The sequence below is a fragment of the Elgaria multicarinata genome, chromosome 13, assembly GCF_023053635.1.
Source record: "Elgaria multicarinata webbii isolate HBS135686 ecotype San Diego chromosome 13, rElgMul1.1.pri, whole genome shotgun sequence".
Taxonomy (NCBI): domain Eukaryota; kingdom Metazoa; phylum Chordata; class Lepidosauria; order Squamata; family Anguidae; genus Elgaria; species Elgaria multicarinata.
In genome coordinates, this window is record NC_086183.1 from 1667436 (window position 1) to 1680902 (window position 13467).

General features: G+C 43.8%; 1 protein-coding gene across 2 annotated transcripts in view; it reads left to right on the plus strand.

The window, feature by feature from the left end:
- The first annotated feature begins 12523 nt into the window (after window positions 1-12523).
- LCK (LCK proto-oncogene, Src family tyrosine kinase) overlaps window positions 12524-13467 on the plus strand; it is a 50288-nt gene continuing 49344 nt past the window's right edge. For both annotated transcript variants that reach the window (XM_063140205.1, XM_063140206.1), the window contains exon 1: window positions 12524-12943. The gene's annotated coding sequence lies outside the window, so the exon portion shown is untranslated. The remainder of the gene's footprint in view (window positions 12944-13467) is intronic.

Here is a 13467-nt window from a genome sequence, read left to right on the forward strand (position 1 = left end):
AGAGTTTTAGTTGATTAATCAATTGAACTCTATTGGACTTTTTAAATGGAAATTAAACAAATGCTTACATATCTGTAAGTTTTAAAGATAAAGATATCCAAATCAGCACAGTAATAGCTATTAAGGAGGGCTTTCAGCATACCAAATATGAATCAGATTGGGTTATCTGTTGATTTTTTTATGATTTTTAATGGAAATTAAACAAATGCTTACATCTGTGTAAGTTTTAAAGATAAAGAGATCAAAATTGACCCAGTAATAGCTATTAAGGAGGGATTTCAGCATACCAAATTTGAATCCAATTGGGTCATCCATTTATTTTTTAATGTTTTTTAAAATTTCCTCCCTCAAGCCCTTTGGAACTTATATTCTACTAGTTCGAAGGAGCTATGGAACTTAGGAGTGCAGGATCGCACATGCGCTCATTCATTCCTTTGATCTCACTGGTTCCCTTGCTCTAAAGTAAATCCCACTGATTTCAATATGCAGTTCATGGAAGGGGGAGGGAGGTTTTCCGGGAGGATGAATGGGGTGCTCTTCCATTCCTTTGAGGAAACTTGCTTCCTCCACACCAGATCCGAAGTCCCCTGCTCCCCCCTAGCACGGAAACAGCAGCTAATATCTCAACAGCACTGAGTTGCCAACAATATCTCACTCCTTCTGCTTCTCTCCCTCCTACTACGCACCCATGTTCAGAAGGACAGGGAGGAAGCAGAGGGCATGGAGTTCAGTAACAAGAGAAGCAAATCCCAGTGCAAGACCCTGTTTTCTGACAAAATGAATGGAAGGGGAGTGGTCCCACTTCAAACAACCAATAAACTGTAGGGGGAGGTACAAAGGCGATCTGGGGGGTAGGGATGTGCTTCTCAATGGGATCACAGCAACGTGCTACAACAGAGGTGTAAAAAGGCTTGGTTCATAAAAGCGCACAGGTGTAACTTTGCAAGCTTTCATATGCTATACAAATGCTATATAACCAAAGTGGGATAATTTGAGGGGAAACCAAAACAAAAGTGTAGGTGGAATGAACTTCTCAGTCACTCGTGGGAGCATCGTATAAGGAATTAAGGATGTGCGCAGACAACATAAGGAGGAACAAACTATGGGCCATTTGGTACAGACAAGGTTTCACTTCACTCAGCTAATGTGGGCTTTAAAAATGGCTGCCCATGTTTTAAAATACACACATCATAAATGAGCTGCCATCTTTCAGTGCATTGTTCATCCATTGGTAGGTATGGGCTGACCAAATGCCCACTTTTGTCACAGACTGCCCTCTGTTTTTAATTCTGTCCAATTTTTTGTTTCGATTCCAATTTCTCCTCTAAAAAATCCAAGATTCTAGACCTTAATACTACTGTGGTGTATAAACTTAAGCTTTTTTTTATTGGTTACAATTAGGCGGGAGAGCGCAGTGTATTTTGGGAGCTTGGGTTCCCTGCTTCTCTCTGTCTACCTTTATCTTTCCCTACCTAGGTACAAATCCCAGCAAGCTGTGGTGTGTGTGGGGATGGCCTTCCCGTTATGTGAAGTATGGTTGATCATAAAAGAGGAAGTCCTGTAGGTGAGGTGGGTAGAAAGTAACTGTAGACCTTAGGAATTGTAGCTGTAAACATTTTACTTAAATACTAAAACATGCATTGATTTCATATTTTCTTATATCTTGGCAAGTCTCCAGATGCCCGAAGGAAAATAATGTTGCTAAAAGCTTTGATTCACTTAGCTTCTAACATTACAAAATCTAAAGATTTTTATTTGCAGAGTGTCTGTTTTCATTCTTAATTTTACTTCTTGCCCCCTTGATTTCAGTTCTCCCTTTTTTCTTTTGGTAAAATATTCAGAACTTTAAGCTAAATTTCTATTATTCTATCCTGTTGTGAGAACAGGGCAATAATGCTTTCCAGTGTATCAGCAGAGTTTTAAGTTCAAGTTGTTTCCTTTGTGAGTGCAACTTTTGTAAAGTCTACGCCAGCTTGAATGTTTGCCCAATTATGAGTAACTTTGGGGTTCTTTTTTTAGACATCCTGTGATTGTATTTTCAATGTGCTTATGTTTATAACAGTGCAATTTATACATGTCTATTCAGAAACAAGTTCTGTTGAGTTCAGTGGGGCTTACTCACTGGGGATTGCAGCCTAAGGGTGCAGTCCTATGGAACTAGTTGGAAGCTCGCAAAGTTGGAGGCTGCAGAAAAACCAATGCATGGCAGCCAGAGCACAGAGACGATCCTCACCTCTGTGCTCCAGCTGCCCGGCATTTTGGCTAGATGGGCAATTTTGCCTGTCTAGCCATGAGGCTTCCAAGCAGGAAGGAAGGAGGCTGAGTAGGAAGTTGCATAATGTCCCCTCCCCACCCCCAGAACCACCCCCTTTCACCCATCTCCACATTCTGTTTCCATGGAGACATAGCCAGCATGGAGATAACTGTGCCGGCTATGAGGGGGAGGGAGCAGGGAGTCTAGTTTCTGGGCGTCAAGGTCGGAGCCCTGGTTCTAACCTCAGATCCAAGAAATTGAAAAATCCTATGACCCCCAGATGCTGTCTAGGGAATGTAGGATTGCTTCCTAAGTTTCTCTAGTTTCATTTTGGCTTGCAAGGAATGAGAGAGGCCAGTTTTTCATTATTTTCTTTAAAATGGTTTGGGACCCAACTGTTTCATGCTTGCTTGAACTGTCATTTTCCTCTGCAGTTTCCAGGGGAGCTCTTTTTGAGAATATTATTATTATTATTATTATTTATTTATATAGCACCATCAATGTACATGGTGCTGTACAGAGTAAAACAGTAAATAGCAAGACCCTGCCGCATAGGCTTACAATCTAATAAAATCATAGTAAAACAATAAGGAGGGGAAGAGAATGCAAACAGGTACAGGGTAGGGTAAGCAGGCACAGGGTAGGGAAAAACTAACAGTAGAAAGTAACAGTAGAAGTAGGTAGAAGTGCGGTGAAATATATTGCATTTCTATTTAAATTACTGGAATTCTTTCTAAATTTGCCCCTAAAAATCAAAATGTATCCTCTCTTTTGGTAATGCATGTCCTCTTCTGGGGCTATGTGTAACTGGACAACCTATCTACTGGCCAACATGGACAGTATAATGGGCATTGCTTATTTATATAGCATTATATTCAGTGTGGAACCACGTTGTATTGTTGTTATTACCATGCAATATAGCAAAAACTAAAAAAAAGTTGTAGAAAGTTAAAACATGGTTTTTCCTACTCTATGCTACAAAAACAAATCGTGAAAAAGAAGTGAAAAAAGAACAGAAAATTACATGCTTAGAAATATCAATATTTCATCAAATACAACAGTCTTTAAAAAGGGGAGGGGTCACGTTTCAAGATTAGCAGACCAAATATCCATATACTTATCCACTCACGAGTAGCACCTATATACCAACCATTCAAATGTTGATAGCGTTGTTAGGTCCTCAGTCCATGGCATTACTGGAAGTAAACATTCATCCTTCCAATGTAATAATATCAGTCTTTTGGCTGCCATAAGGATTCAGAAAATCCCTTTGTGCTGACCATTCATTAGTTTCCAAGAAACCGGTAAATAGAAGGAAATGAACATTATTCAATAATAAATACTGTTCCAATAAGAAGTTTTGGCCCTACTTCAGTGTCAGGAAGTCTTCTGATGTAGTCAGTTGTCCCTTGAAGTAGGAAGCTGTAGAAAGGTTTGCATTAGATTAACTCACCTGCCTGACCTGTAGGGACAACTGTGGGAAGGTATATACTGTCCATAGCACCAATCCAGTGAGAACAGCCAATCTTCCTAAAATAATCCATTATCTGCAATACAATAAGGAAGAAGCAGTAGATGAAAACAGGAAAATCTTTTGTTATCACAGCCACAAAGTCACCAATGAGAAATGTCCTCAGGATACAGTTAAGATGGTGTGAGCAAAGGGTAAAAGACTTGAAAAACCAAAACCAAAGCAAAGGTACATTTGGCTTCAGGAGAACCCCACCCCCACACCCACCGCTTAATGAAATGCAGCAGCATGACAAAATTCTGGTATTTAGAAATTGTGTAACTTTTGCCCACACTTGCCAGCCAAGATGTGCCGCAGCTAAAAAAAATCTCAAAACACGTGGTTATGTGGAAAATTCACCCCCATCTCCCCATGTGGCTACAAGTGTCAGTAGCCGTATGTGTAGAGGGGGAGGCAACTTGTGGCCCTCCAGATGTTTTGGCTTCCAACTCCCATGATGCCTCACCATTGGCTATGCTGGCTAGGGAGTTGGGACTTGTAGCCCAAGATATCTGGAGGGCCACAAGTTGCCCAACCTTGGTATAGAGTTAAAATAACATTTCTAAAAATGTTTGTGTTAAAATTCATTTGACCAAGCTGGGTCACAGGAGAAAAAAATATCACCTCATTTATAAAATGCAGCAACATGGCAAAGTAATAGAACTTAGAAATCACAGAAGTACTGAAATAAAAAATTCCTCAAGATTTCCTTCTGTAGTTGGTCAAATAGATTGCCTGGTGGGCAACCAAGGGCAAAGCACACCTCCAGGACATTCACTGTCAAGAAATAGTGATGGACCCCAATTTGGATGGCTTTAAAAGGGGGTTGGATAACTTTCTGGAGGAGAAGGCTCTCAATGGCTACTAGTCCTGATGCCTCTACGCTACCTCCAGTATGGTGTACATAGGCAGTAATCCTATGTACACCATTTGCTGTGGAACATGGGCAGGAGGGTGCTGTTGCACTCATGTCCTGCTTGTCAGTTTCCCATCAACAGCTGGTCGGCCACTGTGTGAATAGAATGCTAGACTAGGTAGAGTCTTGGCCTGACCCAACGTGGAACTTCTTAACCATCTGCCCCACTATGGGCTTCCCAATTCTGAGCTGTGCAGTAACCTTAGGGTGGCATTCAGGCAAAATGGTTTGGGAGACAGATTTGAAAGTACAAATAGGACAACAGGGCTGGGAGGGACTATGGAAACAAAGAACGTTGAGAAATATGTCAGTAAGAATAAAAGAGAATTATTTTAAAATTATATGGAGGTGGTACCTAACTCCGGTTAGATTGAATAAGATAAATAATCAGCAGTCAGCAAACTGTTGAAGAGGATGTGGGGGTAAAGATACGTATTTACATATGTGGTGGGAATGTAACTATGTTCAAAAATTTTGGAAGATGGTGTTTTTGGAGATTGAAGAAATTGTGGAAATGAAGATAGAACGAACACCAAAAGTTGCATTACTGTCACTATTTGAAGATTTTAAATGTAAAAAGGAAATCAAGGAATTGATAACGAATTGGCTGACTGCAGCAAGATTGATTGTAGCTAGGAACTGGAAGATTCAAGGGGAATATTCTATTGAAGAATGGTATAAAGAAGTATGGGATATAGCTATTAATGATAAATTGACAAGTAATATTAAATGGAGAAGAGGTATAGCTAAATCAAATGATTTTGAAGGAATTTGGAAACAGTTCCTAATATTTGTGTTTTCTAAAGGAAGTGGGAAACCACCAGCAGAAGAAAGTATGAGATTCTGGAATCAGGAATGAGATCCCGAGGTGCGGGGTGCACTTCTATGTTAATTTTGATTATGTATTTAGATAAGATATTATGTATTCAACGTTTCAATATTATGTAGTATGTTGTTGTTTTTTCTTTATGAGAGGATGTAATGTGTATGTTTAAGTATTGTAGAAAAATAAAATTATTAAAAAAAAAAAAAGGTGGCATTCAAGCTTACAAAGCCATGATTCACTAACAGCCACACATTTCTCCACAGAGATGGCCATGTGGGGCATGGCTAGATGAGAGGGGGGGAGGGGGAGGACCTCGTGATATGATGATCACAAGATCCCAGCCTGTCTACACAGGCGCACGACGTCCCGGGAGGAAGAGGACGTCACACCCACCATTTTGTTTTTTTTAATCGAAAATGAGTGCAGGAGCACTTCTATGCAAAAAGTAAGTTTTTTTAAAAAAAGAACCCTCCTGCTCCCCCCCAACCCACCCCTGATGGGCACAGAGCTCCTCGTGGTTACTTGCGAGGAGTCGGGACGAAAACGGGACGGGTGGCCACTCGTCCTGCAGTCTCGGGACGAGACCGAGACCGTGGGAAAATCCAGAATTAAACTGTAGGGGCACGGAAGGATCATCTCTCCCTGCCCCCGGTATCCCCTGTGCATTATGTGGACGCACAGGGATGATCCCGGGGCAATCCCTGGGATATCGCCCTGTCTAGCCATGCTCATAGTTAAATCCATATGTTCCTCAATGGAAATAGCATCTCGGTCTTTGGAGCTGCTACAGTTGCAGTTGATCACCCTGAAGTTCTGGACAAATTTGTCATCATCCCAGATTGTGAGCCCAAAGTCCTGCCACCAAAGCCTATTGGGAGCCTATCCTTCCGTGCCTTGGGAAAGGCCCACCTTCTACCAAGCCATGCAGTGCTTCTTTAAGTGAGTTGTGTCAAATCGCCTCCCACAGATGCTATAGGTGGCCCTGAGAAAGATGGGAAAAAATGATTTTATTATTTATTTATTTATTTATTTATTTATTTATTTATTACACTTATATACTGCTCCCATAGCCAGGGCTCTCTGGGCGGTTTACAGAAATTCTAAAATTGAGATAAAAACAAGTATACAAAATTTAAAACTCTAAAACACAGAACATACAGACATAAAGCATTAAAAACCGATTAAAAAAGCTAGAGTCCTCCTGTGCCATCTTCTCAGACTCAAGAGATACATCTGGCATAGGTTGATTGTAGTTTGTGGAACAGCTACCAGTAACTGAAAGTATAAGTGCTGAGACTCTGTAGATCCACCAGGCTAACAAAGGAGGCAGGGAAGTGAAAATGGAAACGTTCTGAAGTTGTAACCAGAACGTTTCCTGCAAGAACAAAAAGAACACCTGTGCACATGCTCAGTGGTGTGGATTGGAAGATACCTGGAGAGGGAGAGGGCAGACAATGATGGAGGGGAGCACTGTACTGTTCAACCCCGGCAACATCTTGGGCTTTTCTAAACTCGCTGTATCTACTTTCAGTTTCATCGCAGAATTGAGATCCGAGCTCTGCACAAAGTGTTTTCTTTCTTGCATTCCCTCTATGTAACCTCTAGATGGTGATGTGTTGTAGCAGAAAGCACTAATACACAAGCAGGAAATTTTTTCTTTCGATTTCAGAAATAATGCTACATTTCCCCTGCTCTTAAAAAACTGGAGGATCATGTTGGAGAACCTGTAAACAACCATGAGTAGGGAATCACAAGCGCACAATAAATGCTTCATATAGAAAAGCTCCTCTTCATTTTCTACCCACATGTGGATGGAACATAGTGCCATGTATCCAGAAAGAACACCAAATAACGACAGTGTTCACTGCCCACTACAATCCTGCTTGCACTTTATAATGGAAAAGCGACATCTGAGTCACACTAGATGCCCTCCATCTGGAATCGCCCTTCTTTCTTTGCCTTTCAAGCTGGGGTCAGACGAAGGTCATGATTTCCAGGAAGGTGCTTCTGCTCATGTGAAAATGACGTATCCACTTTTCATTCTCCCACTAATTGCGACTAGCAGGGTACCAACACCTGTGCCATGGTAGAGGCCTTCAAGAGGCAGCTGGACAACCATCTGTCAGGGATGCTTTAGGGTGGATTCCTGCACTGAGGGGGGGGGGGTTGGACGATGTCCTTATAGGCCCCTTCCAACTCCACTATTCTATGATTCTATGGTATTACTATCCAGAAATCTGGAGAAATATGTCTGGCCCTTCTTTGGATCACATGAGTTCATGAAAGCTCAAAAAGGTGTTCACAAAAACCTAGGCCTCTGTTCCCTCTGCCTGAGCTACTTCCTTTGGTGCCTATTGATACTCCATGGCAGGGGTGGGTAACTTCGGGGCTCCAGGGACTAATGTGAACCCCTTGGTAGCTGCATTGCTGCAGTGCACGGCTGTGGAAGCAACAAGCAGCAGAATAACTAGAGGTTTGCCACCATATTCCAGTGACAAACCACAACAGTGACCTAAAAAGGCCAAATGTTGCTTTATAACAAGATGTATGCCACTGATTTGCCACTGCTGCTGAAGCAGCAGCATGCATTGTATGTGTGTCAGGGTCCACCCTTAGGACTTGGGGGAGCATGCAGACAACATGTTCTACAGGTAGCATTTTGCTGGGTAACCGCTGACTGGAGTACAGCATGCAGCACCTGGATGTAGAAATTCAGCAGAAGGAGAAATTAATGTGTAAACTCTTGTGCAAACCGTGGTGTTAGAAGTTGCAGGAATGTTGTTTTAAAATGTCAAAACTGCACTGTGAGGAAAAGATTAATACTATGCACCTACACATATCTGCACTTGCTCAGACAGGTGGAATCTTCCACTAGGACAGGCCATCCTTCTGCCTCTCTGCATTACGTATGATACTCCTGCTGCAGAGGTGCCTCAGAATTGCCCGCCCTCAGAGGAAGTGATGCACCCTATCCCCTGCAGGAGTCAGTGCTTGGGCTCATCTTTTTCCATTCAAATGTAGGCAATATTGTTGGGTATCCTTATTTTGACTATTTTTCTAGATGGTGGCCATGTTAGTAGCAAACGAGGGACAGGGGATCTACAGTTGAGGCCAGGTGTGGGAGGGCCAGGGCCAGGGCCAGGTGAGGATGGGAGCCCAGCCAAGCACAGGAACGCTGGTGCTGATGGCAGTGGAAGGCACAGTGACTCATTGAGAAACAGAGGTGGGTGAGCTCCATTCTTATTCATAGACCAAAACGTGGGAGATCTCTGATTGGATCTCCCCAAATTTTCTCCATTACCTCAAATCACCACTGGGGCAGTGGGGTTTTCTCTCTGAATTTTAAGCAGTTGTGTTGGGGGACAGTGTCTTTACTCTTTGCCCTGCTGCATTTCCCTAATCTGAATGCCCACCCCCCAGCAGCTGTTATTAGCCTTGTTGGGGAACATGCAGGTATGTCAGAGGTATCTTTATGTTTTCCACAGAGGGGTGAATTGCTTCAAAGGGAATGATTTCCATCAAGAAAGCAGCATGGGGGGGTGGGAGGGTTAAACAGCCCTCTCCCAGGGGCTGTCTATATGCAGCCAAAGCCCCTCAGTGGCTGTGAATCTGTGCTGCGTCAGTTACATGATGCAGCTGCAGATTCATGGCCACTGTGGGGCTTTTTCCACGAAGCTGCACTTCGAAAAAGACAGGGACTTACCCCAACTTTTTCAGTGGGAGTGAGGTCAGGATGTCTGACCTTGCTCTGGCATTGATCCAGGGGCGGGGGCAATCCTGGTAGAAGGTGACTATTAATTGGAAGGAGGGGAGCTCCAGTACCCAGATGACTTCTGGAAAACCTGTGCTCCCTTCTTGGTGTTGGGATTACCTGACGCCACCCTGGGTAAGGGAAACTGCAGGCTTTGGGGGGAAGGTGGTGGCAACTCGGTCCCATGTACACAGCCGCCCACCCCGAATCACTCTCCTGATCAAGTTGGGTGCTCCCTAGTGCAGCTTTTCAGTGTGAGGGAGATGGGTGGAACACAATGTTTAATTGGGAGGCCTGATCAGAGATCTGCTGCGACTTGTCTGCTTTGTCCCTTATGCACTCTAAAAGTCATACTTTCCAGATGGTGCAAAAGTGGAGCATGTGCCTCTGGTGTTCATGTGGGTGTACCTCTTGGCTATCAGAGGCTTTTTGCCACAAGGCACACATGACTAATGTAGGCTGATGATGCGGGCGAAAATGTGGCTGCTCTTGGTGTTAGGGTTAATTCTGCAATAAGTTCAAGTTCAGAGCTGTGTTGTTCTGTAGTGGTTATTTATTTATTTATTTATTTATTTATTAAAACACTACTATTCGTAGCTCCTTGTTAAAACTAACATATTGTATTTTAATAGTGTGGACTTCCACAGGCTGGGCTCTACTTTATCCCACAAAAGCTTGAGGTCTATGAGCTCCATCACATCTAGGTAGAAACGCGCAGCTCCCGTCGTTTCTCTGTCGTCACTCCGATGTCGCTTCCTGAAAACAGGAGGTAATGAGGCCCATTCAGTCCAGCAGGAGAGAGCAGCAACCGGACTTTTTCTGGGTTTTTTTGTGGTGCAACGAAGGTCAGAAGGGGTGGAAGACGCGCGAGAGGCAGACAAGATCATGTGATGTGAGCAATCCCTGAGTGCTCAGTAGCGAGTGTGCAGTACTCGTTGGGTGGCGCCTTCTAAGACATTGCTACCAGGACCACATATTTTCTTTCAAATCAATCAATCAGCCAGTATTGATTCTGTTAGGGTGCCGCAGTCATTTCTTTCATGGGCTCTTTCCCCTCTGTATTTGTGTGTCTTTCGCATGCTGTTTCCTGACCACCCCCATCACTCGCTGTCAGCCCGTGTCGTTTTGTGTCTGCTCTCCCAAACTGCAAACAACACTTTTGGTAAACTGAAACAGCTTGGCAAGAATACATAGAACAGCAATAGAAAAGAAATCCCAAACGTCATCATTCACCTGCTCTTTGTCTTTTTTTTCTTTGTCTTTTTCCTTGAATTAAATTTAAACCCCCTTTTCTCTCCCTTTTCTCTCTTTGTGTGGTCACCAGGTGCTTCCAGGTGAGGTGTTTATTGTGTGATGACCTGACTCTTGCCTCATTCGCAAAAAAATTACAGGGGCCCCAGATAACATCTTCCATTTGTAGCCCTCCCACGATTTCCCTTGGCTTCTTCCATCTTTTTCTTACTGCAGAAGAGACAGTTGCCCAGGGCCTTCCAGTTGGTAGTGTTAGGAGCTGTCCACCTGGAAGCACTTATCAGCCCAAACCTTCCAGCGTTTGGCTCAGGTATCCTGTCCTCTCCTGGCCAGCTGTCCCACCCCCGGCATCCCTGTCTGAACTAAAGATCCCCTGCTTATTTCCTACAGGTCTATCTAGGACTAACTCTGACGTTTGTTTACATGTGCAATTCTCCTCTCCCTTTCAGGAGGTCAACGCAGCATACTTTGAGATTATCCCATTTTTTATTCAGACAATAACCTTGTGGGATCTGGGTTGCCATTGTGGTGTCAGACTCTGAGGTGACTTTTCAAGGCTTCAGCCTGTAACTTAAACAGTGAAGGGCCAGAACCAAAGCAGGGTGTGCAAGGTGTGTTTGTGGGGCAGGGGGAGGCTATTTTCTGCTTGGCTTGAGAGCTTCTGTGACTCACTCTGCCATCATGTTCATCTGGCCCCACCGCGAAGGCACTGGGCACAACCAGGATTGTTTCCCCTGTGGCCATTTGCTGTTTCTACCAGGATCCAGTAGGCTCTTGGCAATCCTATTTGGACTAGGACTACCAACTGGCTCACGATGGCACAGTGAAGACTTGAACAGAGGACCCAAGTCTGGTCCTCTGTCCATTCCCTTTCACTGGCTTGATAGCCAAGGGAGCTGTCCCACAGAGACATGAAAGCATTGGAGGCTGATGGCTCTGATGTCAGTGGGTCGGTGAATCCGCTCCAGGGTTTCAGGCAGAACCAGTCAGAGCTGCACCAGCTTCTGCACCTTGGATGACTCCTTTAGGGTTCTGACTGGCTCTGACTGAAACCTAGAGCAGATTCACAACCCCAGTGACATCAGAGCTACCAGCCTCCACTGTATGAAAGCCTTCCCAACAACATCATCAGTTGAACTCGTATTGCGCCTGTCTCTCCCTCATGGGGGGTCCCGAGTGGCGGAGAAGGATTGAGATCAGCAACTCCTTCTCGCTCCACCCAACTTGCTTGTTTCCCAGACTTGAACGGGTGTACCTGAGATTCAGCAGATCAAGAGAGAACACAATATAACTTTAAAGGGCGGACCCCATTCAGTGATAGTTTTATGAATCCTGAGTGTTTTGGGTATCAAAAATTAATTTATATGGGCTCATGGTCCCTGAAACATCTCTCAAGCCAAAATATACATTTATTGCTCAAACGGTATTAGAGAATAACAAAATTATGCAGTGATCAAACCAGCAAAACCCATTACTACATCCAATGCAGTTAGGATGATTAGGAGCATCATAGAAATCCTGGCTAGCACATTCCTTGGTAAAATTAAAGTTCTCTTCCTCTCAACCAACAAAACAGCCATCATTAAGATCTTATAGTTACCCATCTGGCAAACACGGTTTGCAGAGCTTAGGTCATCCTGTTGGGTAGGCGTCTTGTTCTCCCAGGATTTCTTTGGGCCACCAGATCTAACTCTTGCCTTTTATAACTGTCCCAGTGTCAATGACTTCAGTGTAGCCAGCCAGGTCTGATATTGACACCAGTAATACCCAGATGAAAGTATCTCTGCTAGCCAGATTTCTGCTTCCAGCACCCAACCTACCCACTGGTGGCAGCCTCCCTTCGATTCCAAGAATACCTTTCATTACTCATAGTTATCTCATAACACGTACACACAACTCGACACTTCTGTTACTGATCGCTTATAGTCAGCATATACAGATAATTAGGAATAGCACTTCTATGAAATGCAGTGAATCCTTTTCACCAATACACATTACATTCACGCTACGTGACAGGCTGGTCCATCTCAAAGGTGCAAGGACCCCCACAACATGGCTCATGGGAGCGGCACCATCGAGCTGCGTCACTGCACAGCAGCAGGGAGGAGTTTGAAGTTGGCAGGAAACCTTCGGGTTTTTCAAGTCATTTTGGAACCTTTTGTGGTCAAGCAAGTGCTGAGAACAAGCTTCTAGAGCTGTTGGTGTAAAGCAGTCAGAGAGCAGGAAATCAACAGGGAAGGTGGCAAAAGAGAGAGAGAAGGAGAGTGTGGGTTTTGTGATCTCCTAGTGTGGAAGGAGCTGTGTCTGCGCTCAGGACAAAAAATAAATTAAAAAAAGATGATTAAGTGTGGAGTGTGATGACGAGGGAGTCACTTCCCTCCCTTTCAAATTGTGGGAACCAGGGAGAAGGCGGTTTCCACGGTCCCTGCTAACAGGTAGGTGATGGAGGGCAAACATGGCCCTTGCAAGGTAGAAAGCGAACAAGAACCAGGGGGAACGTATTTCTCAGGCCCAAGCGAGGGCTGTTTTCCTCCCTTCCACACGTCTGTGGAATTCCCTCTCAAGGGAGACCCTTCTGTTCTGTTTTGTTTGTTCTTTTATGTCATTAGTGAAACATTTTCTTCTTTGGGGAGGCAAGCCTTGGAGTTACAAGCAATTGGGCTATAAGTTAGTGTTATCCCCTGCTGCTCAAATTTCTTTGATGTGATGGTTTTATTGTTGTTTCTGATTCTGCACTCAGCTTTTTTTTAAAAAAAAATTACTATGGGGGATTTGTGTGTGTGTGTGTGTGTGTGTGTGTGTGTGTGTGTGTGTGTGTGCTACTTTGGAACTCTGAAAAGCAGGTTATAAACTGAAAATAAAAAATAGTTAAAACGTGGGATAGAGGCCTTTAAGACAGCAATCCCCCTGTCTCTCCTTTAAAATATAGATATGCATGTAAGTATGTGCGCATATGTAA